This window comes from Pongo pygmaeus, chromosome 1 (assembly GCF_028885625.2).
Source record: "Pongo pygmaeus isolate AG05252 chromosome 1, NHGRI_mPonPyg2-v2.0_pri, whole genome shotgun sequence".
Lineage (NCBI taxonomy): Eukaryota > Metazoa > Chordata > Mammalia > Primates > Hominidae > Pongo > Pongo pygmaeus.
In genome coordinates, this window is record NC_072373.2 from 82,950,536 (window position 1) to 82,956,646 (window position 6,111).

Here is a 6,111-nt window from a genome sequence, read left to right on the forward strand (position 1 = left end):
CTAAACTGCTCCTAAGATCAGTGCTTGAGATATTTTGCAGATGCTGCACTTGATGGATCAGCTGATACCACCCAGATCAATAAACTGGCTCATCTGATCTTGTGGCCCCCACCCAGGAACTGACTCAGTGCAAGAAGACAGCTTCAACTCCCTAAGATTTCATCTCTGACCTGACCAATCCGCATTCCTGGCTCACTGGCTTCCCCCTGCCCACCAAGTTGTCCTTAAAAACTCTGATCCCTGAATGCTGGGGGAGACTGATTTGAGTAATAGCAAAACTCAGGTCTCCTGCACAGCCGGCTCTGTGTGAATTACTTTTTCTCTATTGCAATTCCCCTGTCTTGATAATTTGGCTCTGCCTAGGCAGCAGGCAGGGTTACATTGGGTGGTTACATTCTTACATCCTGAACTTCCCCTTCTGATGTTGACTCCACTCTATAAGACCCAGACTGAGTCAGGTCATTCCTGCTAGGAATCTCCCCATTGCCTCCTCTGGGGAGCATCTCCCGGCACCACCTGGACGTTATGTCTCTCCTGCAGCCTTTGCCACTTTGTAAGGTAACAATTCATTTCCACATCAGCCTCCCCTACTAGTCTGCAGGCCCCTCACAGTCAACCTGTGGTCTCATTCATCTCCATATGGTCTTGTCCACTTTGTAGGCACTGAAATGTTAAATGAATGGATGAGCAGGGGCTAATTTCAAAGGAGAATGTGTGGTCCTACCTCAGTTTTACTTCTGACATTCTCATGTCACTGCAATGGCTTTTCTCGAGACGGTTCTTGACCTGGAAGACTCTACTGGGCGTTTGTGTTTATCCACCTCTTGGCTTCCTCATGATCTTCTCCTTATCTTTGCATTTGTCTGATTTAGATGAGGAGGCCACTGCCTTGCATCTGTAGAGCACTCAATATATCTAAAAACTGCAAAACCCAACTCTGAGTTTACAGTCAGTAGCAAGCTGTTAACTCCCAGCACGTGGGGAATCATCTGTTAGAGTTGGAACAGTGCCCTGGGAAGTTTTACATTATTTGTGTGTCAAAGAATAGGAAGGAAGAAAAGAAGGAAGGAAGGAGATTTTAAAAAGAATGGATATTATTTAAAAAGGAAACTCTTGGAAAAAATTACTTCATTTGTTCATTCCCTCACTCATATATTAACTGAATAGGAAACTTTATTGCATAGGTGCATGAAATGTTACTTGAGCCCTCCTTATCACAGACACTGTCCTGGGTATGAAGAGCATAGGAGGGAGCATGACATCTGTGGTTGTAGGCGTCTCAGTGTTTATGGTCTGGCACCCCTCAGGAGGCTGGGTAATATACATGGCCCAGGTCACATAGCTGGAATACCTAGCAGCTTTCCCCCTGTTGCCATGGAGACCCTGGAGAGGGGAAGAGGAGGGAAGTCCTTTCTGGCATCTTCCAGCAGCTCCCAACATCCTTTCGTCTTATCCTGGGCCTTTTCTTCAGCTGCAAACACCCACACTGGACCTCCAGGAGAGAGAAATGTGCAGCTGACCTCTGGGGGCCCCGGGCTGAGGGTGATACACGCCACAGTGGAGGAGGACGTTGGCGCTGCCTCAAGGCGGCTGAGCAGACCTGCCATGAAGAAAATTATGAGGTGAATTAAACTTTAATTTGATTTTTATTTGGTTTCAGCAACCAGTAAAGACACAGCAATTTCCCCAGCCCTCTCACTGGTTGGAGGAATGCTTTGAGAACATCTGTTTTATTAGCAGCAACAACAATAAAAGCCAATCCTATATTTGCAGAGGGGCTGTCTTCCAAGGCCCTCCAAGTACTTTCGCTGATCTTATCTGCTCTCCTTTCCACAGCAAACCCAGAGAAATTGTATTTACTTGTAATTAAGCTTAGCCGCTGACCTCTCCTGCAGCTCTCCCCACTACTGTCTGCTCAACCATTTGCACCGCAAAAAGGAAGACTAGCAAGGTGGAGGTGGGGGGAGGCTTCGGGGAGAAGAAAGATCAAGGTGGTGTCTCTTATTTGCTCTTCATCCACCCTTTATGCAACACTTACTGGGGATTCAGTACCAAGCCAGCATAGCACTGTGTTCTGGGTTTTCAGGATTAGGAAGGTGTATAGAGATGTGTAGGCACAGGGAAAAAGTGAGAAAACATTTCTAGCTTGCATAGAATTCTGTTTTTTAAAGAATAGAAAAATACAGAAATTTCCTATGTTTTTCCTAAATATCTTCTCTTCTTTTTTCCTCTTCATTTGCTAAGATGCCTAAATTATTATTATTTTTAAAAAGACATAATTATCCTAATTACTTGACAGAAATTGACTATACTTTAGGTACTAAAAGTGATGCTGCTTTAAATTCTACAAGCCCAGTGGATAAACAAAATATGGTATATTCATGTAATGGAAGATTATTCTGCCAGGAAGAGGAATAAAATACTAAATGAAATACTACATTGTGGGTGAAATTTGAAAACCTTATGCTAAGTGAAAGAAGCTAGTTATAAATGACAACATATTGTATGATTCCACTTATGTGAAATGTCCAAAGTATGCAAATTCATTGAGACAGGGAGTAAAAGTGGTTGCCAAGGTTTGGGAGAAGAGATAAATGGGGAATAACGGCTGATGGGTTTAGAGTTCCTTTTGAGGGTGATGAAAGTATTCTGGAATTACCTAGTGGTGATAGCTGTACAACCTTGTAGTATATTAATCAAAGTGTGCCCAGCTCTTTGTGAAGATGACTCTTTATTACCATTTTGAATGCGTTCCCCTCTAACAACACATATAATCAAACAGTCATCAGATTAATGTGATGTTTATTAAGAATGTGTAATAACATGAATAAATGCTTCTTATAACATGAACTTTAAAAAGTGGGTTATAATGTGGGGTTGCAGTGTGCACATAACCACTGAATTGCACCATTTAAATAGGTGAATTTTGTACTATGTAAAATATATCGCAATAAAGCTTTAGAAAACATTCTACAGGCCTGGTAGCAGAGTGTAATCTCAGGGTGGAGGTCACTCAGAAATTTCATTCCAGACACTTCGCAGTCTGTGTAAGGGGTTTAAGATGCCTCACTATTCTTTGAGATAGGAAACAACAAGGGTTTGGTGATGTGAGAAATCCTGAAAATAAGGCATTGGATGAGCAAAGTAAGAGACGGTTGGCATAGTATGGCACTGAGCCTTCATGCACACTGGAAGCATGTTTGCACATGGATCAGCAATACATATGCAGTGAGTGAGGGTGCACATGTATTGCCAGACAAGTAATGCATATGGGGACCTGGAGGTTGGGTAGAAACGAGGATCAGGAATGTAGAGAGGGGCTTTTCACTGGGTTGATAAAATAATAATGCACCATGGCTGGGCACGGTGGCTCACACCTGTAATCCCAGCACTTTGGGAGACCGAGGCAGGTGGATCACCTGAGGTCAGGAGTTCAAGACCAGCCTTGGCCAACATGGTGAAACCTCATCTCTACTAAAAATACAAAAATCAGCCAGTGTGGTGGTGGGTGCCTGTAATCCCAGCTACTCAGGAGGCTGAGGCAGGAGAATTGCTTGAACTCAGGAGGCGGAGGTTTTAGTGAGCCAAGATCATGCCACTGAACTCCAGCCTGGGTGACACAGAGACACTCCATCTCAAAAAAAAAAAAAAAAAAAAGCACCACAACTGAGGAGTTCAATTGCTTTTGAAGGTTATTAAAATATTGCAGAAAAGATTCTTAAAGCAGAGGCTGGGGAGATAAACCATCAAAAGAATAATGTAATGCAAAATGTAATCAAGACCAATGTGTTTCCCAAGTTATAAGTCAATAGGGAAGTGCAGTCACTTTTTTAAAAAATAAAAATTATTTTTCTATTAAAGAATGTTATATAAATTAAAAATACAAACAGATGCATTTATTTCGATTGTTTTTTTCCTAATCCTAGACTTTTTGTTGTTATTTTAAAAGTTATATGCACACTGCAACCCAACATTTTAACCCACTTTTTTCAGTTCACATTATAAGAAGCATTCATAGCATTACACATTCTTAATAAACATCACATTAATTGAGTGACTTTTTGATTATGTGTGCTGTTAGAGGGGAGCAGATTCAAAATGACTAGTAATTAAAAAGTCATTTTTACAAAGAGCTAGGCAAACTTTGATTAATCTGAATGCTGAGAGAATTAATTCTTCTTTATAAAATAAAACTCAACCTTAAAAAGCATGCAATGTTCTAGCCAGGGACAGGAAATACAATTAAAAAGCTGAACAGCCCAGAAGCAGAATTATTATCTTTTCCTCACCAGTCTCTCAGCAATGATTTAAAAAAAAATATTCTCAGGACGAGGGCAGATACCGGCTGGAACAAAGGAGTCAATTGAATCGTTGAATGGGGTTGTTTGAAACTCATAGCTGAAACAATAGTCTTGAAAGACAAGGTACCAGAGAGTGGAAAGGTTTTTTAAATTCCAAAAGCTGGCTTTGAACATCAAAAGCCGAAACCGGAAGGAAGCTGGGCGTAAAATTTATCCACAAACCACAGAATAGGTGGGAATGTACAACAAACTCGGCTGCCTCCTGAGACCTGTTTATTACTGAGATAAGAAGCCTATTCCAGAATGTAAATCAACTTTATCACTATGAACACTGTTTAGTTCAGTTGGCACTGTTGTTGGTTTTTTTTGTTTGTTTGTTTTGTTTTTTGGCAGCAAGACTTTCTTGATGAAGGAAGCAATATGGTGATTTATGTGCTGACACCAACCAGACTTAGCTCGTTGCCAACCAGCACTTTGAGTAGCTCTGATGTAAGAGATAGTTTTATATTCCAGAAGGGGAGGGACCTGAGAGTTGGGAAAGGAAAGCTGGAGAGTAAGATACTGATATTCTTGAGCTTCCCTGTGAGAATGTTCAGAATCCTAATTCCTCTCCCCCATCCCTGTTGGCTTCATGCCAGCAGTGGGGTGTAGAAAATGTGTGTTAGAAACCTCTGATAGGGCCTCTTTTACCAAGGACCAGCCAACATGGGCCGCGTTCACACCCAAACCGTGAAGAAGGCGGCCCAGATTGTCATAGAAAAGTACTACACGCGCCTGGGCAACGAGACTTCCACACGGACAAGCGCGTGTGCAAGGAGATCGCCATTATCCCCAGTGAGAAGCTCCACAACAAGATAGCAAGCTATGTCATGCATCTGATGAAGCGGATTCGGAGGGGCCCAGTAAGAGCTATCTCCCTCAAGCTGCAGGAGGAGGAGAGAGAAAAAAGAGACAATTACGTTCCCGAGGTCTCAGCCCTGGATCAGGAGATCATTGAAGTAGATCCTGACACTAAGAAAATGCTTTTGGACTTCCGCATTTGGCAGTCTGTCCAACCTGCAGGTCAGTCAGCCTACAGTTGGGATGACTTTCAAAACGCCTAGGGGACCTGTTTGAATCTTTCTGCAATACTGTAATATTTTCAATAAACCTGGGACAATGGCACAAAACAAACAAACAAAAATAAACCTCTGATAGGTTTGGTGGGGGTGGGGCCTGGGGCAAGAGGGCACTCATGCCTTGCTCCCCAAGGTGTAGCCTAGGCAGACAGTGAGGCCCTTAGAGAGGCACACATGATGCCAGAGCAATAGTCACTGTAGCTGCGTGAGTTACTCAAGGACTACCTCACAGTGTCCTAGCAGCCTTGAGGTCCAGATATCTGGTGTGGAGGAGGGAGAAATATTGAGAGAGGGCTAGAAACTTTAGAGGCCTTGGGTTAAGATGAGGAGTGGGCAGAGTGGCGTGCCTCATGTTCAGAGGCCTTGGCAGTGTTGCAGGCATCTGTTACTGGAAAGGGGTCTCTATCCAGGCCCCAAGAGAGGGTTCTTGGATCTTGCGCAAGAAAGAATTAGAGGCGAATCCATAAAGTGAAAGCAAATTTATTATGAAAGTAAAGGAATAAAAGAATGGCTAATCCATAGGCAGAGCAGCCCTCAGGGCTGCTGGTTGGACATTTCTTGATTATATGCTAAACAGGGTGGATTTTTCATGAGTTTTCCGGGAAGGGGTGGGCAATTCCTGGAACTGAGGGTTCCAACCCTTTTTAGACCATATAGGGTAACTTCTGGGCATTGGCATGGCATTTATTAAC

The 6,111-nt window shown here is 42.8% G+C and overlaps 1 pseudogene; it reads left to right on the top strand.

Moving 5' to 3' along the window:
* Positions 1–5,006: 5,006 nt before the first annotated feature.
* LOC129013599 (small ribosomal subunit protein eS17-like) lies at positions 5,007–5,417 on the top strand (annotated as a pseudogene).
* The last annotated feature ends 694 nt before the right edge of the window (positions 5,418–6,111 follow it).